At 40.4% G+C, this 24016-nt stretch overlaps 1 protein-coding gene across 1 annotated transcript in view; it reads right to left on the reverse strand.

Annotated features, from left to right (window-relative positions):
- Positions 1–24016, reverse strand: part of LOC308240360 (polyadenylate-binding protein 1-like 2) — a 142122-nt gene that overhangs the window by 62862 nt on the left and 55244 nt on the right. The gene's annotated exons all lie outside the window — the stretch shown is intronic.

The raw sequence follows: 24016 nt of genomic DNA on the forward strand, positions 1-24016 counted from the left end.
AGCCACAGAGGCTGCGAGGGCCTAGGGCCAGTGTCGGCATGGGAGAGGTGCCACTGCGGGAGAGGAGGCAGCACCTCCGTGGGAGCGAGAGCAGAGGAGGCACCACCGTGGGAGTGGGAGCAAAGGCAGGGCTGCCGCTGTGGGAGTGGGAGTGGAGGTAGAGCCACCACTCCAGCAGGAGCGGGAGTGGGAGCAGAGGCGGTGTCACCTCTGCTCCTGGTTCTGGTGCCATGCTTCCACAGAGCCTGGACAGGATGTGCCTGCTGTTCCTCAACCTCCCACAGCCGCTCCCACAGCTGGCTTGGCCCCAGATAGCCCCCCACCCACCAGGGGGCTGGGGGTTAGGGGGTGGGGCCAGTGTTAAGAAGTGAGGGCCTGCTGGCTGGCAGTGGCAACAGCAGGGTGATGGGGGTGGCGCCTTCCCATGATTGGCCCAGTTGCCTCCTGCAGAGGGAGGCCAGATTGTGGCTTAGGCCCGCTCCTTGTGGGGAGCGGGCCTAAGCCATCAGTAGGACATCCCCTGAGGGCTCCTGGACTGTGAGAGGGGGCAGGCTGGGATGAGGGACCCACCTCCAGTGCGTGAATTTTCATGCACCAAGCCTCTAGCATACTTATATGCATAGACCATGGACATGGGCAATAAGATGGTGAAGACCTGGGGCGGGGGGGGGGCAGGTAGCGGCTGAAAGGAGTAAAGGGGGGTGAAATGGGAGACAATGGTAATACTATCAACAATAAAGAATATATATATATTAATAAAGCAAAGTTGCAACTAAAATATAGAACAATCAATCTGAATAACCATATGAAAACTAGTTGAATAGGAGTCTTACTATAACTAAGGATGTACAGAGAAACCCCTATTGAGATTGGTATAAAGGGCAGAGATACAAAAAGAGCTGGCACCACATCCACATATAGTGTTTGATAATCCAGAGAGATCTCTGCTGAGGAGGTCCACCCCTCAAAAGATTGAAGGACCTCAGTCCTTCTCTAGGCTCTAACCCAGAGCAACAGTACTGAAAAGAAAAACCTACATGATATCTGGCTGTGAATATCAGCAGAGCTTTTATCCCCTCTGATGTGAAGGGAGACTGCTCTTTTAAAGGGCCAGTGCACAAAATCCCAGTAGTGGCACTCACCCTGGGATCTAGTGAAAGGATGAGGTCTAAGATGGGACCTCGTTATACAGAGAGAGATTGAGTAGTGTGGTTACAGGTTGGAAAGACAACAGAAAATGTCCTTGTGCTAGGTCCCTCTCCTGCATTGCCTACAAACACCATCTTTTGTGGGTTGAGCATTCCCCTCTATATGGCATCAGCCTGAAAAGTGGCAATAGCCTCTTCCTGCTACTCTAAAAGACTCCACCCTACCAGGAGTGCTCCCAGTGAAACGTTCTGTTACAACCTCCAGCCTAAACCCATGGTGCAGACCTTGGTGAGGACCCTTCAAGGAAGTTTGGGCAAACTGGAAAAGTGCCAGAGTTATTCAGGGAAAGATTGAGTTGTGTGAATGTTTGGCAAGAGATATTTTTTCCTATGTGTCTGAGCTTTCTCCACCTCCTACCAACATCAGACTAAAATGTGGCACTAGCCCCTCCCTGCCAAGGTCCTTTCATAGCTGGACCACTCAGGTGGTGAAGTCTGTCACAGCCTGAGTCTGCAATACAGACTTATCTTGGATGGCTCTCAAGAAGTTCCAGTCAGGCTAATAGGGTTGGGGAAACACAAAGAGAGAAACTGAGTTATGTGGTGAAAAAGCAAGAACTATTTGTTCTTTGCACACCAGACCAGCACCAACATTCCTATGCAGAGAGCTCCCTCCACTCAGCCAAATCTTGGTTTGTCTTATCCTAAAGAAGTCTGCTGCTCTCACCCAGAGAACTCTTTGAGATCCCAGCCCACCACAAAAATCTGCAGGCTTTAGGTAGGTGGCAGTTGCCTTTGTATAACATGAGACTTTTGCTGAGTGGCCTCAGACACAGCACTGGCATCAAGTTTGCACCTGTATCAATCTGTGTACTCCACTTGCCCCAGCCCGGTGAATCACAGGAAACTTATCTTATGCAACTTTTGTACCAACAGAGGATCTTTCAGTGACTGACTGGAACAGTCAGCCAACTACCAGAGGCACCTGGGGGTGACTTGGGCCTTTTCCTGGCCTGCCTCCAGGATCACAGCTGGTGGAAGCTGGCCTTGGTATACAGTTTGGCCACTCCCATGAACTACCAGACTAAGTAGAGACAGCAACAAACTGTGGATTGCTTTCTACCTCCAAAAAGGTAACCCAGGATCGGTTATAAAAAGCATTTGAAATCAACCTGCATGGGATCTTTCCCAAGATGCCCCAGTACAAACACACCTGGTGGCAGGTTTCAGAACACAATAGAGAGTGACCCAATTAGCTCCACAAGCAATGCACCCAAAGGGATCTCTTGGCAGGAACCAGACCATGATGGGGTGAAATCCTGTGTTCAGGGTCAATAGCCATAGTCAGCCAACCTGAGGACAAACCCCACATGCTAACAGGACAATAACAATCAAGACTAGACTACAACATGAAGGATCACATAATTCCCACAAAGGCCATTCCCAAAGCATAAGTTGAGGTGATCAGGGAGACTGAACACCTGAGCCCCATAGGAAACCTACTACATAAGGCCACCATCTAAGAAGTGGAGATATAGCAGGTCTACCTAATAGACAGAAATGAATATATAGAGGCAGCAAAAGTACAAACACAAATGAAATAATTGAAGAAATCCCCAGAAAAAGAACTAAATGAAAGGAGGCAAGCTATCTACAAAGTACAGAGTTTTTTAAAAAAATGGGTCATAAGGATACTCAAGAAACTTAAGGGAAGAATAAATAAACTCAGTGAGACCTTAAAAAAGAGAGTGAACATTATAAAAGACATAGAAACCATACAAAAGAACCAGTCAGAAATAAAGAATGCAATGTCTGAAATGGAGTGTACATTAAAAGACATTAACAGACTCCAGAAGAATGGCTGCCTGAGAAAGCCCTTTGGCCTCTCCCCCTAAAATTTCAAGAAGTTAACCAACTATAATTCAACAAAGAAATCCCTGCTCAATACAGAGGCGTGCCTGAGATACCTGTATATTGTAACATCTAAAGGTGGGCAACTGGGAATAAATGGGGAGACAATAAGGGAGGAAAGCACAGGTGGCCCATAGACACAGCTCCGCAGTCTAGAACTTGTAGAGCAGCATGGAGAGGGGAGGAAGTTGGTGGTAGTAAGCTCTTCCTTCAGCCAGGAGGAACAGAGAGCTGTGTGTGTGTGTAAGGGGGGTGGGGGGCAGTCCAAAAGGGCAAGCTGCAAGGTAGAGAAGAGTGACTGAGCAAGCAGTAGCCTGACAGAACATGGGGTTCTGCCATGTGGCTCTTCACTATCAGGCCAGGTGGTGTTGTTTAAGACAAAGAAATGGAACCACAGAGCCCTGCCACCACTTGGACTCACATAACTTGCCTCCAGTTGCCCATGTAGTTAGACGGAGGAGTATACTATCTGTAAGCCAAGAGTTTTGTAGTGGAACCACTATTTCCCTCTGTGACTGATCTCTAAGTGGGATGCTTGGATCAGGACCCAACAGAGGTCAGGGATTGCCATTATGGTGAGTGCAAAACACACATTACCACCAAGCAGCATATCTGTACTGTTTTACCAAAGCCAATGGATGTCAAGACTGGGAAATCACAGAGGTAAAAAAAATGTTGAAGTTCACTGCCATCTACTGGAAAATAGAAAGACTTCTTCAGAGGAAGCTGCTATAGGCCATATAGACAGAGATAAATGCATAGGAAAAGGAGAACAGCAAATACCATGAATAACCACAATAACAAGGATGACAAGAAAGAAAATGAAAAATCCCCAGAAAGCAAGCTGGAACACATGGAAATATGTGATATAAATGACAGACATTTCAAGATTGCAATTCTAAAAATATTCAATGAGATGTGAGAAAATACAGACAAGCAATTCAATGCACTCAGAAGACAAATTAATGAACAAAACAAGTACTTTACCAAAAAGATTGAAACTTTAAAAAAGAACCAATTAGAAATCATGTAAATGAAGCATTCAATTAAGATTAAGAATGAACTACTGAGCATAGAAAACAGAGCCAACCAGATGGGGTAAAGAATTAGTGATATCCAAGATTAATATGGTGACCTGCAAGAAGGTAGGGAGGGAGAGAGTGAGGGAGTGAGTGTGTGGACGTGTGTGCTGTGTGTGTGTATGAGCCAGGGACAGTTAGATCCTGCAGGTCTTCCAAGGGGCTGCCAAACTGGGCAGTCCTAGATGGCAAAACCTCACTGCCACTGCAGACACTCCGGGGACAGCCAGCATGGGCACAGAGACCATACCATCTTGAAAAACAGAACTGCTTGAGACTAGGATCCTAGCCTGAGCACCACCCAATCTGGTCTCAGGTGCAAACCAGGACCCTACATCTACTAGGGACAAAGACCTGCGACCACAGCTGCAGACCCAGAGACACCAAGAATCCAGACATCCCGGCCTCAGATTTCTGTGAGTCACAGAGCCCATCCTGCTCCCAGAAGGCTCACTGCAGCACCATAGGAACTGCTAGCCATGCCCCTCACAGAGGGCTGCAGCTCTGCTATGGGAATTTGAGCCTGGGTGCACACACAGACACTGGGAATCTGTTCCCCTGCAATGCCATCAGGCGACCAAACCCCATGCTCAAGCAGGGCGGCAGTGCCACCTGACTTCGATTCTGGGCAAGCACGCACAGAAGTCTGTTTTCCTCAGCGCAGGAGTGGACCTCCTGCCAACACAGTGCTACTGTGCAACCTGGTCCCCCAAGCAGACCAGGGACCCTGATTCTCCATGCGAGAAGCAGCACTGAGCAGCAGTGACTTGACTCTGTTTCTCATCGTGTGCACATGGGATGCCTGATTCCTAGTGCACACACACAAAGAGCCAGTGACTCCAATTCTTAGCACATGTGCACACAGGGAACCTGATTTTTGGCAAGAGGCCACACCAAACAACAGAGAATCTGATACTCAATTCTTGGAGTGGGTACAGGGGGACTCTGACTCCTGGCATGTGTGTGGGGACTCTGATTTTCGACACAAGCTAGTGGGTCTCTTTTTTAGCACTGTACAGGCAGGGTCCATGATTCTAGGTGCACACATGAGGCCACACTGAGTGTTGGTGACTCTGATCCTGGGTGAAAGAGCTCCCACCAACCCACAGCAGCCATAGGTCTTGGTATCAGAGTTCTTCAGAAACACTCAAGTGGTGTGAAGCTCCAACTGCACACAGCCCAAGCCCATGCAACTCGACGTTTGAACCTTCTGGTGATAGTTAGAATGGGAAGACAACAAAACAATCCCCAGAGGAAGGAAAATGAGGAATCACCAAGAAAGGAAATAAGTGAAACGGAAGTATGCAACATGAGAGAAAAAGAATTCAGAGTAATGGTAGTACAGTTCATACACTGGATGGATGAGAAAATCAACAACCTATGCAAAAAACAGGAAGAAATCAAAAGTTATAGAGCTATAATCAAAAACACCATGGAAGGTTTCAACAGTAGACTAAAAGAAGCAGAGAACCGAATTAGTGAGTTAGAAGATAAGGTAGAGAAACAAGCCCAATCTGAACAGCAAATGGAGAAAAAAATTAAAAAGCAGGAGGAGAACCTAAGGGAGCTCTGGGACAACAAGAAACATATGTATAATAGGGCTGCCAGAAGGACAAGAAGAGCAAAAAGAATTAGAAAATCTATTTGAAGAAATAATGACAGAAAACTTCCTGGATATGGGCAAGAAAAAAGTTACACAAGTACAGAGAGTCCCATGCAAGATGAATCCCAAAAGACCCACACCAAGACATGTCATAATTGTAATGGCAAATGTTAACGACAAAGAGAGAATCTCAAAGGGTACAAGGGAGAGACAGAGAGTTACTTACAAAGAATCCCCCATCATATTATCAAATGATTTTTCAACAGAAACACACCAAGCTAGAAAGGAATGGAAGGAGGTATACAAAGTGATACAAACCAAAGGACTGAATCCAAGAATACTCTATATACCAAAACTATCAATCAAAATTGAAGGGGAAATAAAGGAGCTTTGCAGACAAAAAAAAAAAAAAAAAAAAGGCTAAGGGAGTTTATCACTACCAAGCCAGCAAAGCAAGAAATGCTAAAGGGAATGTTGTAAAAAAAAAAAAAAAGAAAGAAAAAAAAAGAAATAGAAAGGAAGGAACACAGGCATAAAGTACAGAAATGGCTACAAATAAGTACCTATCAATAATAACATTAAATGTAAATGGATTAAATGCTCCAATCAAAAGACGTCGAGTGAGTGAATGGATAAGAAAACATGACCCATATTTATGCTGTCTACAGGAAACCTACCTCAGAACAAGGGACTCATACAGACTGAAAGTGAAGGGATGGGAAAATATCTATCAGGAAAATGGAAATTTAAAAAAAGCTTGGGGGACAGAGAAAAATGGCGGCGGAATAGACAGACGTGTTCCGAGCCTTGTCCCGGAAAAGAAAGAAAGAACAGCTGAGGGTCGCACTAGGAGTGTTTGTTGGCAAGTTGGGGGACAGCTGAACTCCAGAAGAAGGTGGGAGACTGCTAGACGGGGTTCCCCTGACCTGGCAGCTCCCACTGCGGCTGGGTCCCCTCCTGGAGCTGCGGGCTTGGACGCGGAGTCGCCGCCATCTGGAACCGGAAAGTGGAGCTTATCGGAAGCCTGAGAATCCACAACTGCGGCACCCACGGAACAGCTGCGAGCCCCAGAACAACGCTCCCCAATTGGCGCAAACACACGGGTTCAGAGGAGCTCTACACTCCACCACGGAAAGGTCAGATTTCGCCTAGGATGAGGTGAGGTCTCTGGTCCCAGCGCGAGAGAGGAACGCGCATTTTGCGGGAGCTGGAGGACCAGGGAAGTCTGTGCCTAGAAAAATCGGTGGCTGCTGGGGCTGTCGTGATCTGTGAATGTGGAAGGGGGTCCTCAGAGCTGCTAACAGAAGGGCTCTCTAAAAAGCAACCCATTTTGATCTGAAGTGCAGGGACACCCTAAGAATTTCAGGGGTGTGCTAGACTTACGCGCAGCCACGGAGTGCGCACACTTGGGCTTTTTCCTCTTGAAATTCTTGCTTCTGATTACTAAGCCCAATTCATAGGTTCACCCAGTTGGGGACACCCTGGGAGACTGCAGGGGAAAGTTGCTTTTCTGGAACCTGGGGATCGGAGCGGAGAGTGACCATCGGAGAGCCAGCTCTGAGGCAGCCCACTCCCACAAACCGGTAGTGAGTGCCACAGGGAAAGAAGGCTCTAACACTCCCTACAGAGGCCATAGATAAACCCGGAAGTCAATCCAGAAACACTGCCACCCAGGGGCTGAATCACAAATTGACTCTTGTGTAATCAAAAATAAAGGAATACGAATTAAGACACACCGCCTGCTTAAAATCAGGACTGGCTTACATCACTGAAGAGCAGTGGAACGCAGGGAACTGCAATACTGTCCGGACTGAGAAACAGGCGTGCCAAACAGAACAACAGAGAAAGTGAATGACCTTCACTACTCCACATTTTATTTTTATTTTTTATTTTTTTATTTTCATTTTTTGCATCTTTTACTAAAGAAACTAATTTTTTTCCTCACTTGATTTTACCTTTTTAATTATCACATTTTTATTTTCAATCCGTATTATTACTACTGCTATTTTATCTTTTTTTTTTTTAAGTGTCATTTTATTTTCTCTTCATTTTGTTTTGGGATTAATGTTCTACATTCTATTTTTATCTTTCCTTTAGCATCATTTTACTCTATCTCAAATCTACCTTTATGCCATCACTCTCTTCCTCACTTTTCCCTTTTTAGTGTCCTGTTTATCTTACCCCTTTCCTGCTTTAGATTTTCCCTATTCTTTCTGTTTACCCCCTTTTAAAATTTCACCCTACTTATATATCTAATCTCCAATCCCCTGCTCCAAGTCCATACACACCTGTCTCTTCGCTGTCTTAACTACCCAAAAAATTGTTTTTCTCTCTGCCCTTTTGTTGTTGTTCGCTTGAATGTAGATTATATCGAATTTTTATGCTTTTTTGTGAGATTGTTTTGCTTATTCTTCTTATGTTTATTTTTTTGTTTGTTTAGTGCTTCTGTTTTCCCTTGCCTCACTCAATATTAGTTGGTGTTGTAGTTTGTATTAATCCCCAGGTACTTGTAGCTGGCATTTGCTGGGATAAGTGATTGTTCTATTGGAGTTTTATCCCCAATATATATAGTCTGTTTCCCTTTCTCTCTTAGTCTCTTTCTTGTCTCTCTTACTTTTTTTTCTTCTTTTTTTCCCTTTTCCCAATTTCATTTTGACACCCCTTTTTTTTTCTTCTTCTTTCTTTCTTTTTCCTCTTCTTCTTTCTCTACTATCCCCTAATTTGCCTTTCTCTGGTGGTCACCTTTATTGGAGGTTATTAATATCGTGAATACATTTCTGTTCAGTGCCTTGTGTGTTGTACCTGGTAGTGCTGTATTTTGTGCCTTTAAATCGACGCAGGAGAGAGAGAACTACATAACAAGACACCCAGAGAAGAGAGACCATGGGGAGACAAAGACACAGCCCGCATATGAAAGAAAAGCAGGCATCACCAGAAAAGGAAGTAAACGAAATGGAAGCAAGCATCCTTCCAGAAAAAGAATTCAGAGAAATGGTCATAAGGTGGCTGAAAAGAATGGAAGACAAATTCGACAATATGAGCAAGAACCAAGAGGAAATGAAGAAGAACCAAGAAGAAATGAAAAATGACATCGCTGCTGTAAAGAACTCAATAGAAAGCATCAAGAGTAGACTAGAAGAAGCAGAGGACCGCATCAGTGAGCTAGAAGACAAGATGGGAAAAAATACCCAAGTAGAGCAACTTCTAGAAAAAAAAATTAAAAGGCATGAGGAGAGCCTAAGGAAACTTTGGGACAACACGAAACAAAACAACATCCGCATAATAGGGGTTCCAGAAGGAAAGGAAGCTGAGCAAGGAATAGAAAACCTCTTTGAAGAAATAATGACAGAAAATTTCCCTGATATAGAGAGAAAAAACCCACACAAATCCAAGAAGCTCACAGAGTCCCAAGCAAAATGAACCCCAAAAGACCGACGCCAAGGCACATTATAATTAAATTGGCAAACACCAACGACAAAGTAAGAATCTTAAAAGCGGCCAGAGAGAGACAGAAAGTTACATACAAAGGAACCCCCATCAGACTAGCAACTGATTTCTCAACAGAAACTCATCAGGCCAGAAGGGAATGGAATGAAATATACAAAGTCATGCAAAGGAAGGGTCTGAATCCAAGAATACTGTACCCAGCAAGGCTGTCAATCAAAATTGAAGGTGAAATCAGGAGCTTCACAGACAAAAAAGGACTAAGGGAATTTATTACCACCAAACCAGCAATGCAAGAAATGCTAAAGGGTCTGCTGTAAAAAAAAAAAAAGAAATAGGAAGTGAAGAAGGAACACAGGTGTAAAGAATAGGAATGGCGACAAATAAGTACCTATCAATAATAACTTTAAATGTAAACGGATTAAATGCCCCAATCAAAAGACATAGGGTAATGGATTGGATAAGAAAACATGACCCATATATCTGCTGTCTACAAGAAACCCACCTCAGAAAAAAAGACGCACACAGACTGAGGGTGAAGGGATGGAAAAAGGTTTTCCAGGCAAATGGAACTGAAAAAAAAGCTGGGGTAGCAATACTTATATCTGACATATTAGATCTCAAACTGAAGGACATAACAAGAGATAAGGAAGGCCACTTCATAAAACTAAAGGGAGCAATCCAACAAGAAGAAATAACTCTGGTAAACATATATGCACCCAATACAGGAGCACCCAAATACATAAAAAAAATCCTGGAGGATATCAAGGGAGGGATTGACAGCAATACAATCATAGTAGGAGACTTTAATACCCCACTATCACCATTGGACAAATCCTCTAAACAAAAAATCAGCAAAGAAACATCAATCCTAAATGACTCACTAGACCAGATGGAATTAATTGACATCTTCAGAACATTTCACCCCAAAGCCACAGAATATACATTCTTCTCAAGTGCACATGGGTCATTTTCAAAGATAGACCATATGTTGGGACATAGGCAAAGTCTCTTCAAATTCAAGAAGATAGAAATCATATCAAGCATCTTCTCAGACCACAGTGGCATAAAACTGGAAATCAACTACAATAAAAACCACCAAAAGAAATCAAACACATGGAGGCTAAACAGCATGCTATTAAACCATGACTGGGTTACCAGAGAGGTCAAAGAAGAAATAAAAAACATCATGACAACAAATGACAATGAAAACACTACAATCCAAAATCTATGGGACACAGCAAAAGCAGTCTTGAGAGGGAAGTTCATAGCTCTACAAGCCTACTGCAAAAAACAAGAAACAGGGGTAATAAATTACCTAACCCAACAATTCAAAGAGTTAGAAAAAGAGCAACAAGAAAAGCCCAGTGTAAGCAGAAGGAAGCAAATAATAAAGATCAGAGCACAGATAAACGACATAGAGACCAAAGAAACAATACAAAAGATCAACAAAACCAAGAGCTGGTTCTTTGAAAGGATAAACAAGATTGATGAACCTCTAGCCAGGCTCACCAAGAAGCAAAGAGAGAGGACCCAAATAAACAAAATCAGAAATGAAAGAGGTGAAATAACAACAGATCCCGCCAAAATCCAAAGGATTGTTAAAAAATACTACGAACAACTCTATTCCAACAAACTGGACAACCTGGAGGAAATGGACATATTCCTAGAAAAATATAACCTTCCAAAACTCAATCAGGAAGAATCTAAACAGCTCAATATGCCAGTAACTATGGAAGAAATTGAAGCAGTCATCAAAGAGCTTCCGGCAAACAAAAGCCCGGGGCCAGACGGCTTCACAGGAGAGTTTTACCAAACATTCAAGGAAGAACTAAAACCTATCCTCCTCAGACTATTCCAAAAAATTCAAGAGGAAGGAACACTTCCAAGCTCCTTCTATGAAGCCAGCATCACCCTAATACCAAAACCAGATAAAGACAACACAATGAAAGAGAATTACAGGCCAATATCCCTCATGAATGTAGATGCCAAAATCCTCAACAAAATTCTAGCAAATCGGATCCAGCAGTACATCAGAAAGATCATACACCATGACCAAGTAGGGTTTATCCCAGGAATGCAAGGATGGTTCAATATCTGAAAATCAATAAATGTGATACATCACATAAACAAATTGAAAGATAAAAATCACATAGTCATATCAATTGATGCAGGAAAAGCATTTGACAAAATCCAACACCCTTTCTTGATAAAAACTCTCAACAAGGTGGGAATAGAAGGATCATACCTCAACATAATAAAAGCTATATATGATAAACCCACAGCTAACATCATACTCAATGGGCAAAAACTAAAACCATTTCCCCTAAGAACAGGAACAAGACAAGGATGCCCACTCTCACCACTCCTGTTTGACATAGTACTGGATGTATTAGCCATTGCAATTAGACAAGAAGAAGAAATAAAAGGCATCCAAATTGGAAAAGAAGAAGTAAAGCTGTCCTTATTTGCAGATGACATGATATTGTACATAAAAAACCCGAAAGACTCTATCAAAAAACTAACAGACTTAATAAATGAATTCGTCAAGGTAGCAGGATACAAAATTAACGCCAAGAAATCTATGGCATTTCTATACACCAACAGTGAACTTACAGAAAGAGAGACTAAAAAAGCAATCCCATTTTCCATCGCACCAAAAAAATTAAGATACTTAGGAATAAACCTAACCAAGGAGGTAAAAGACCTATATGCGGAAAACTACAGGACACTGAAAAAAGAGATAGAGGAAGATGTAAACAGATGGAAGAACATACCATGTTCATGGATTGGTAGAATCAACATCATCAAAATGTCCATACTACCCAAAGCAATCTATAGATTCAATGCACACCCCATTAAAATACCAACAGCATATTTCACAGACCTAGAAAAAACTCTCCAAAAATTCATCTGGAATAAAAAAAGACCCCGAATAGCCACAGCAATCCTGAGAAAGAAGAATAAAGTAGGAGGGATCTCAATACCAGATTTCAAGCTGTATTACAAAGCCACTGTCCTCAAAACAGCCTGGTACTGGCACAAGAACAGACATATAGATCAATGGAATAGAATAGAGAATCCAGATATCGACCCAAACCAATATGCGCAATTAATATTTGACAAAGGAGGCATGAGCATACAATGGAGTCAAGACAGTCTCTTCAATAAATGGTGTTGGGAAAATTGGACAGATACATGCAAAAAATGAAACTAGATCACCAACTTACACCATACACAAAAATAAACTCAAAATAGATACAGGACTTAAATATAAGACGGGAAACCATAAAAATACTAGAGGAATCCACAGGCAGCAAAATCTCAGACATATGCCAAAAGAACTTTTTCAGTGATACTGCCCCTAGGGCAATGGAAGCCAAAGAGAAAATAAACAAATGGGACTACATCAAAATAAAAAGCTTTTGCACAGCAAAAGAAACCATCAACAAAACAACAAGAAACCCCACTGTATGGCAGAACATATTTGCAAATGGTATCACTGATAAAGGTTTAATTTCCAACATCTACAGGCAGCTTATACAACTTAATAAAAGGAAGATAAATGATCCAATAAAAAAATGGGCAACGGACCTAAATAGAATCTTTTCGAAAGAAGACAGAAGGAAGGCCAAGAGACACATGAAAACATGCTCAAAGTCACTTATTATCCGAGAGATGCAAATCAAAACGACAATGCGATACCATCTCACACCTGTCAGAATGGCTGTCATCAACAAATCAACAAACGACAAGTGTTGGCGAGGATGCGGAGAAAAAGGAACCCTCGTGCACTGCTGGTGGGAATGCAGACTGGTGCAGCCACTGTGGAGAACAGTATGGAGTTTCCTCAAAAAACTGAAAATGGAACTCCCATTTGACCCAGTAATCCCACTCCTAGGAATATATCCTAATAATCCAGAAACACCAATCAGAAAGGATATATGCACCCCTATGTTCATAGCAGCACAATTTACAATAGCTAAGATTTGGAAACAGCCTAAGTGCCCGTAAGCAGATGACTGGATCAGAAAACTATGGTACATCTGCACAATGGAATACTATGCTGCCATAAAAAAGAAGGAATTACTACCATTTGTAGACACCTGGATGGAATTAGAGAACATTATGCTAAGTGAAATAAGCCAGTCAATGAAAGAAAAATACCACATGATCTCACTCATTTAGGTATAATGAAAAACATTATAAACTGATGAACCAAAAGATAGTTACAGAGGCAGTAAAGCATCAAACAGAGTGTCTAATTACAGCGGTAAGGTTAGGGAGAGGTGGGGGAAATAAGAGATCAACTGAAGGACTTGTATGCATGCATATAAGAGTAACCAACGGATGCAAAACATTGGGGGGTGAGGGCAGGTATGGGAGTGGGGTGGGGTGGGCAATGGTAAGATATGTATACATATAATACCTTAATAAAAATTTGAAAAAAAAAAAAAAAAAAGCTTGGGTAACAATACTTATATCTGACAAAATAGACCTCAAAGTGAAGACCATAATAAGAGACAAGAAAGGCCATGTAATAATTCTAAAGGGATCGATACAATAAGAGGATATAACTCTGGTAAACATATATCAACCCAATGCAGGAGCACCCAAATATGCACCCAATGCAGGAGCACCCAAAGACATAAAAAAAAATCTGGAAGATATCAGGGGAGAGATTGACAGCAACATAATTATGCTAGGAGACTTTAATATTCCATTAACATCACCGGATAAATCATCTATACAAAAAAATTAGCAAAGAAACATCAATCCTAAATAACTCACTAGATCAGATGGACTTAATCGACATCTTTAGAACATTTCATCCCAAATCTAGAGAATATACATTCTTCTCCAGCGCACATGGGACATTTTCAAAGATAGACCACATTTTGGGACACAGGCAACATCTCTCCAAATTCAAGAGGATTGAAATCATATCAAGCATCTTCTCAGATCACAATAGCATGAAATGAGAAATCCACTACAGTAAAAATAATCACAAAAATTCAAACACTTGGAGGCTGAATAGCACACTATTAAACAATAAGTGGGTTACCAAAGAGATCAAAGAAGAAATAAACACATCCTGGAAACAAACAACAATGAAAACAAAACCATCCAAAATCATTGGGACACATTGAAAGCAGTCCTGAGAGGGAAGATCATAGCATTACAGGTCTACCTCAAAAAAAAACAAGAAAAACTGGTAATAAACCATCTAACTCTGCAAATTGAAGAATTAGAAAGAGAACAACAAGAAAAGCACAGAGTGAGCAGAAGGAAGGAGATAATAAAGATCAGAGCAGAAATAAATGACATAGAGACCAAATTAAAAAAAAATACAAAAGACCAATGAAACCAAGAGCTGGTTCTTTGAAAAAATAAACAAGATTGATAAACCTCTAGCCAGGCTCATCAAAAAGCAAAAAGAGGACCCAAATAAACAAAATCAGAAATGAAAGAGGTGAAATAACAAAACACTCCACAGAAATACGAAGAATCATAAAAAAAAAAAAAATACTGTGAACAACTCTACTCCAACAAACTGGTCAACCTAGAAGAAATGGACATATTCCTAAAAAAATACGGCCTTCCAAAACTCAACCAGGAGGAATCAAAAAAACTTAATAGGCTGATAACTATGGAGGACATTATAGCAGTAATCAAAAAACATCCAACAAACAAAAGCCCTGGACCAGACGGCTTCACAGGGCACTTTTATCAAACATTCAGAGAAGAAGTAAAACCTATTTTCCTCAGACTATTCAAAAAAATTCAAGAGGAAGGAGCACTTCCAGCACTTTCTACAAAACCAGCATTACCCTAATACCAAAACCAGATAAAGAAATTAAAAAGAAAGAGAATTACAGGCCAATATCCCTCATGAACATAGATGCCAAAATGCTCAACAAAATTCAGGCAAATAGAATCCAGCATTACATTAGAAAGATCAGACACCATGACCAAGTGGAATTTATTCCAGGGATGCAAGGATGGTACAACATCCTCAAATCAATAAATATGATAGACCACATAAACAAACTGAGAGATAAAAACCATATAATCATTTTCATTGATACAGAAAAAAAACATTTGACAAAATCCAACACCATTTCTTAATAAACACTCTCAGCAAAGTGGGAAGGGAAAGATCATACCTCAACATAATAAAAGCCATATATGACAATCCCACAGCCAACATCATACTAAATGGGCAAAAACTAAAACCATTTTCCCTAAGAACAAGAACAAGACAGGGATGCCCACTCTCACCACTCCTGTTTAACATAGTACTGGAAGTACTAGCCATTGTGATCAGACAAGAAGAAGAAATAAAAGGCACCCAAATTGGAAAAGAAGAAGTAAAACTGTCCTTATTCGCAGATGACATAATATTGTACATAGAAAATGCTAAAGACTCCATCAAAAAACTACTAGACTTAATAAATGAATTCGGCAATGTAGCAGGATACAAAATTAACACCCAGAAGTCTATGGCATTTCTATATACCAATACTGAAATCACAGAAAGAGAAATTAAAAAAGCAATACAATTTACCATTGCACACAAAAAATTAAGATACCTAGGAATAAACTTAACCAAGGAGACAAAGGACCTGTACTCAGAAAATTTCAGGATGCTAAAAAAAGAGATAGAGGAAGACATGAACAAATGGAAGAATATACCATGTTCCTGGATTGGTAGAATCAACATCATTAAAATGTCCATACTACCCAAAGCAATCTATAAATTCAACACAATCCCCATTAAAATACCCAATGGCATACTTCAAAGACCCAGAACAAATTCTCCAAAAATTCATCTGGAATAAAAAAAGACCCCAAATAGCTGCTGCAATCTTGAGAAAGAAGAACAATGTTGGAGGATCACAATACCAGATATCAAGCTATACTACAAAACCACTGTTCTCAAAACTGCCTTGTACTGTCACAAGAACAGACATATAGACCAGTGGAACAGAACAGAGAACCCAGAAATAAAAACAAGTCAATATGCTAAATTAATATTTGACAAAGGAGCCAAGAGCATACAATGGAGTCAAGACAGTCTCTTCAATAAATGGTGTTGGGAAAACTGGACAGATACATGCAAAAAAATGAAACTAGACCACCAACTTACACCATACACAAAAATAAACTCAAAATGGATAAAGGACTTAAGCCTAAGACTGGAAACCATAAAAATCTTAGAAGAAGCCATAGGCAGCAAAATAGCAGACATTTTTCATAGCAATATCTTTACTGATACAGCTCCTATGGCAATGGAAACTAAAGACAAAATTAAAAAATGGGACTACATCAAAATAAAAAGCTTCTGCACAGCAAAAGAAACCATCAACAAAACAACAAGAAAGCTCACTTGCAAAGTAGAACATATTTGCCAATGTTATCTCTGATAAGTTTTTAATCTCTAACATTTACAAGGAAGTTGTACAACTTAACAAAAGGAAGATAAACAATCCAATAAAAAATGGGCAAAGGACCTAAGTAGACATTTTCAAAAGAGGACATTCAGAAAGCCAAGAGACATATGAAAACACACTCAAAGTCACTAATCACCATGGAGATGCAATATAAACAACAATGAGGTACCATCTCACACCTGTTATAATGGCTATCATCAACAAATCAACAAACGACAAGTGCTAGAGAGGATTCAGAGAAAAAGGAACCCTTCTGTACTGCTGGTGGGAATGCAGACTGGTGCAGTCACTGTGAAAAACAGTATGGCATTTTTTTAAAAAATTAAAAATGAAATTTCCATTTGACCCAGTAATACCACTTCTAGGAATATATTCCAAGAAATCAGAAACACCAATCAGGAAAGATATATGCACCCCTATGTTCATAGCAGCACAATTTACAATAGCTAAGATTTGGAAACAGCCTAAATGCCCATCAGCAGATCAATGGATTGGAAGACTGTGGTACATCTACACAATGGAATACTTCGCTGCTTTAAAAAAGAAGGAATTCTTACCATTACAACAGCATGGATGTATCTGGAGACCATTATGCTAAGTAAAATAAGCCAGTCAGTGAAAGCTAAATACCACATGATCTCATTCATTTATGGATAATAAAGAACATTACAAACTGTTGAACAAAAATAGACAGAGGCAAAGAAGCATTGAACAGAGTGTCAAGCTACAGCGGGAGGTAGGGAAGGGCTGGGGTGGGGGGTAAGAGACCAACCTAAGGACTTGTATGCATGCATATAAGCATAACCAACAGATACAAGACACTGGGGGTGGGGTGATGAGGGCAAGTGCCTGGGGGAGGCCCGGGGGTGGTCAGTGGAGGGAAAAAGGAGACATACGTACTACTATTTGTAATAACTTAAACAATAAAATAAAAATTTAAAAAATAAATAAAATAAAATCAGGAATGAAAAAAAAGAAATGTAAAAATCATGGAAGATTATTCACTATGGTCCTTATTTTATGGGAAAACTGTATGAATATCTTTCAATATTAAATATAATAATGGACTATAAATTTGGGGGAAAAGAATTAGTGATATCTAAGATAGGAATCTAGAAATTTCATAGAGGGAAGAAGAAAGAAACCAGAGCATAAAGAAAAATAAAAGAGATTTATGAGAACAGTATGACTCCATCAGAAAAAAATCAATATTAGAATAATAAGCATTCCAGAGAAGGAAGAAAGGAAGAAGGGAACAAAGTTTATTCAAACAAATATTGGATGAGAATTCCCAAACATATGGAAAGAACTAGATCTTTGAATCCCAGAAGCAAACAGAACACCTAGTTACCTCAATTCAAAGAGGCCCTCTCCAAGGCACTTATTTTAAAGCTGTCAAAAATTAATGACAAAGAAAAAATTCTCAAAGCAGCCAGGGAAAAGAAGGAAGTGACCTATAAAGGAAAACCCAGCAGAATTTCATCTGACTTCTCAGTAGAAACTAAACAAGCCAGAAGACAGTGGAACCAAATATTCAGACATCTGAAAAAGGGAAACTACCAGCCATAAATATTATATCCAGTGAAATTATCCTTTAAATATGAAGGAGAAATAAAGACATTCCCTGACATACAGAAGTTGAGGGATCTTATCACCAAAAAACCTACATTTCAGGAAATACTCAAGGGAGTTATTCTATCTGACACAAAAAAATAAATAAATAAAATAAGGTCACAACACAATGAGTAAGATCACCAAAAATCTTACAGCATTAACAGGTTTAATTTGTGACAACAAAAACATAAAAGGGGCAGTGCTAAAGGTCTGAACTGGCAAAAGAGGATGAAGATCAGATACACTCAAAAGAAAAAAGTTATGGTATATATGCAAGTTTATTTTTTATAAACTTAATGGTAACCACACACAAAAATCTCCAAACCAAGACACATAGCTTAAAAAATGAGGAAAAAGTATGGAATACCACCAAACAAAAACAACAGACAGAAACACACAGGAAAAGAACCAATGGAGACACAGAGCTAACAGAAAACAAAAAATAAAATGGCTTTAGGAAAACTTCATACATCAATAATTACCCTAAATGTAAATGGTCTGAATTCACCAATAAAGAGGCACAGAGTAGCAGAGCGGATAAAAAAACAAAAACAAAGCACAACCATATGCTGCCTATAAGGGATACATCTAAGATGCAAAGACAAAGGTAGATTCAAAGTAAAAGTATGGAAAAGGATTCTCCAAGCAAATGACATCCAAGAAAAGCAGATGTCACTATACTTATATCTGACAAAATAGATTTCAAAGTAACAAAGATAACAAGAGACAAAGATGGGCACTTTAAAACTATAAAGGGGATACTACATCAAGAAAACATAACACTTCTTAATATATATGTACCCAACCAAGGAGCACCAAAATATATGAAACAACTACTCACATAATTAAAGGGAGAAACCAGTCAAAACACAATCATAGCTGGGGACCTCAATACTCCATTGACAGCTCTAGACAGGTTAACCAAACAGAAAATCAATAAAGAAATAACGGCTCTAAATAAAACAGTAGATTAAATGGACATTTACAGAACCTTTCATCCAAGAACATCAGATTATACACTCTTCTCCAGTGCACATGGAACATTCTCAGGGATAGACCATGTGTTGGGTCACAAAACTAGCATTAACAAATTCAAGAAGATTAAAATTATATCAAGCATATGCTCTGACCATGATGCCTTGAAATTACAAATTAACTGCAAAAAGGAAGTAAAGAAAACCACAAATACATGGAGATTAAACAACATACTACTAAAAATGTCTGAATCAAAGAAGAAATATAAGATGAGATCAAAATATATAGAGAGCACAATGAGAATGACAATACAACATAGCAAAATTTCTGGGATTCAGTGAAAGCAGTAATAAGAGGTAAGTTTATATCATTACAGGCCTATCTAAAGAAATGAGAAAAATACCAAGCAAATGACCTAATATCACATCTTAAAGAACTAGAAAAAGAAGAACAAAAGCACCCCAAATTCAGCAGAAGAAATAAAATAAAAATTAGAGCAGAATTGAATAAAATAGAGTAAAAAAAGAGTATACAAAAAATTAATAAAATAAATAGCTAGTTCTTTGAAAAAAATAAAATTGACAACCCCCTGGCTAGATTCATACAGGAAAAAAGGGAAAAGACCCAAATTAACAAAATCAGAAATGAGAGAGAAGTCACCACAGGCATCACAGACATACAAAGGATCATACTAGAATATTATGAAAGGCTTGCCAGGGAAAAGCATTACAGGCCTACCTCAATAAAAGCACATTTATTATATGCTACCAAATTCAATAACCTAGAATAAATGGATAAGTTCCTAGAAATATATAACATTCTTAGTGTAAATCAGGAAGCATTGGAAAATCTAAATAGACAAATCAGTAGGGAGGAAATTGAAACAACCATGAAAAGCCTCCTGAAAAATAAAAGTCCAGGATTAGATGGCTTCACCAGTGAATTCTATCAAACATTCAAAGAAGATTTAAAACCTACCCTTCTCAAACTCTTCCAAAAAATCGAATAAGGGGCAATATTTCCTAACACATTATATGAGGCCAATATAGCCCTGATACCTAAACCTGGAAAAGGGAACACAAAACAAGTACAGACCAACATCTCTGATGAATACAGATGGAAAAAAAATCCTAAACAGAATACTAGCAAATCGAATACAACAGTACATAAAAAAAAAATACATCACAATCAAGTGGGATTCATTCCAGGGATGCAAGCATGGTTCCACATATGCAAATCAATCAATGTAATACATCACATTAACAAAAGAAAGAATAAAAATCATATGATCTTAGCAATAGATGCAGAAAAAGCATTTGATAAGATACAACGTCCATTTATCATTTTAAAAAACTCAATAAAATAGGAATAGAAGGAAAGCACCTCAACTCAATAATAGCCATATGTGATAAACCCTCAGCTAGTATCATACTCAATGGTGAAAAACTGAAAGCTTTTCTTCTAAGATCAGGAACAAGACAAGGATGTCCAATCTCACCAATCATATTCAACATAGTAGTGGAAGTCATAGCCAGAGCAATAAGGTAAGAGAAAGAAATAAAAGGTGTCCAAATAGGGAAGGAAGAAGTCAAACTGTTACTTTTTGTGGGCAACATGATTCTGTATATAGAAAACCGAAAAGACTCCACCAAAAAGCTATTAGAAACAATAAACAAATACAGAAAAGTTGCAGGTTTCAAAATCAATGCACAAAAATCCATTGCCTCCCTGTATACTAATAACAAAACTTGAGAAAAAGAAATGAGAAAAACAATTTCTTTTTGCAATTGCAAGCAAAGGAATAAAATACTTAGGAATAAACTTAGCAAAGAATGTGAAAGACCTATATACTGAACATTGCAAAGCATTTTATCCCCAAATTTCAGAATATACATTATTTTCAAGTGCACCTGGAACATTTTCCAGGATAGACCATAAATCAAGCTTCAATACATTTAATAAAATGAAAGTGATTTCAAGCATTGTCTCTGACAACAGTGGTATGAAACTAGAAATCAATTTAAAAAAAACCAAAAACTTGAAAACACACAAACAAATAACATGTTACTGAACAATGAAGAGGTTGAAACTGAGATCAAGGAAGAAATCAAAAGATACTTTGAAAAAATTAAAATAAAACAAAATAAACCAAGATTTATGATACACAGTGAAAGCTACCCCAATATGAAAATTCATAGCACTACAGGCCCACTGCAAGAAACAAGAAAAATTTCAAATAAGCAACCTAACTTTACATCTAAAGGAACTACAGTGATGACTAACAAAGCCCAAATTGAGTAGAAGGAAGGAAATAATTAAGATCAAAGCAAAAATAAATAAAATAGAATCTACATAAAAACACAAATGACCAAAGAATACAAGAGATAGTTCTTTAAAAAGATAAACAAGATTGATAAACCTTTAACCAGAAGCATCATGAAAAAGATATAGGAGGCTGGGAAGATGGTGGCTGGCAGGATGGAGGTGGGGGAGAAGAAGTGAGTGAGTGAGGGGGTGAAAGGAGAGTGTGTGGATATGTGTGGTGTGTGTGTGAGTGAGTGAGGGACAATTAAGTCTGGCAGGAGCAGCAGGGCCTGGAAGACCAGGCACTCTTGGACAGGGGGAACCCACCACCACTGTGGACACTCTCTGGGCTGCAAGACTTGGGCACGGAGCCCAGGCCATCTTGAAGGGGAGAGTGTCCTCTTCTAGGAACTCATCAACACTACCACCCAGACAGCCCTTTGACACTGCCCACCACCTGGCAGCCACTCCAGCCAAGATCCTGCTGCCCCTCCCACAGACCCATAGACCCTAGCACCTCCATGTCCAGAGGTGCACAGCTCCCACAGCAGTAAGTGCAACTCCCCCTTTCCCAGGTGGCAGACCTCCTGACACCACAGTTGCGCATTTCCAGTGCACAGTCCTCCTGAGCCCATCACTCCACAGGCTGCCATGAGTCCCCGCTGGGTGTGATATTATACAAACAAGGATGCACTGCCCCACAGTATAAATTCTGAATTCCCTCTTACTGAAAAACTTCCCACAGACACCTCAGTAACACAACTTCAGCACCAGGGCCCCTCAGAGTGCATCAAAGCCCAGTGCCAGCAAATGCACCCCACAGTTGCACGTTTCAGTGCACAGGCCTCCTGAGCCCATCGTTCCATAGGCCACTCTTGGGAGTCACTGTGAGCTCCCACTGGGTGCAATATTATACAAATAAGGGCGCACTGCCCCAGCAGTGGAAATTCTGAATTTACTCATCCTGGATACCTGCTGACAGACACCTTGGTAATGCAACTTCAGCGCCAGGGCCCCTCAGAGTGCGTCAGAGCTCTGCACCGGCAAACGCACCACCACAGTCACGTGTTTCCAAATTGCAGGCCTCCTGATCCCATCGCTCCAGACTCTGCTCTTGGGAGCCACTGTGAGCCCCCGCTGGGTGTGCTCGTATACAAACAGGGGCACACTGCCCTGGCAGTAGAAATTCTGAATTCACTGATCCTAGACACCTGCCCACAGATACCACAGTAATGCAACTTCAGCACCAGGGCCCCTCAGAGTGTGGCAGAACTCTGCACCAGCAAATGCACCACCACAGTCACGCACTTCCAGTGTGCAGAACTCCTGAGCCCATAGCTCCACAGGGCACTCTTGGGAGCTGCTGTGAGCCCCTGCTGGTGCGCTCTAATGGAAACAGGGGTGCACTGCCCCTGCAATAGAAATTCTGAATTCACTCATCATGGATACCTGCCTACAGACACCTTGATCACGTGGCTTCAGCGCCAGGGCCCCTCAGAGCATGTCAGTGCACTGCACTGGCAAACACACCACTATGCCGGAAACCGATCATTGTCCCACTAATAGATGTGGAAATGCTCTGAAAGGTTGGAGCTAATCACTCATTGTTTAGTTGAGACATTGGTAGTTGAAGCAGCCTCCACCTGTTACTCCTATGTAAATTTCTGTTATTGGAATTTCCTGCCTAAAGGTTATGGGCGTATCCCATAGTCTCAATAAAAGGGATTGCAAGGCCAGAGCAAGGGGTAGTCCTCCCACTAGAGGTGGGCTCCCGCCTGGCCCCCCAATATTTCCAAATTAATACTTTTCTAGTCTCTCTCTTCATTTGTGTGCGGCCTTCTCCAGAACCTGAACCCTGAACTGGAACCCTGAACCACGCGGGACGTGAAAGGGGTTCCCACATCTGGCGCCTTCAACGCGGGACTTCTGGAGGAGAAGGTATTTTTCGCCTAAGAGCGAAGGAAGGAAAAAAATTACACCGAGAAAAAGGTGTGGAAATTCACCGGGAAAAGGTGAGGGAAATTCACCAGAAAAGGTGTGGAAATTCACCAGAAAAAGGTGAGGGAAATTCACCGGAAAAAGGTGAGGAAAATTCACCGAGAAAAGGTGAGGGAAATTCACCGCACGCAAAGCCCACGGACTAACTGCAGAGTCGCGAACTGTAAGTAGGGTGGGAACGTCTTTTTCAGCCAGGCTAATGGGGAAGAATTAGGTTATAAAATAATGTGGCTTCTTGTTCAAATTAAAATCTTAATTGGTATTTGGAATTTAAAATCTGTAATAAGAAATGAAACTCCACTGCTAAAACCACCTCTGGTGCGGAGAAATTCAAAGGTGGCAGGAGAGGGCAGGGCTATCCGCTCTCCCGCAATGAGATCACTTAAGGTTTCTTTTAAAAATTATAAAAGAACTCGCAGGGAAATGCAAATCATGGCCAAATTGGGTGCTAGTTATTACTTTGGAAAGCGAAAAAGAAAGAAAAAA

This window comes from Plecotus auritus (genome assembly GCF_963455305.1).
Source record: "Plecotus auritus genome assembly, chromosome: X".
NCBI classification, from domain to species: Eukaryota; Metazoa; Chordata; class Mammalia; order Chiroptera; family Vespertilionidae; genus Plecotus; species Plecotus auritus.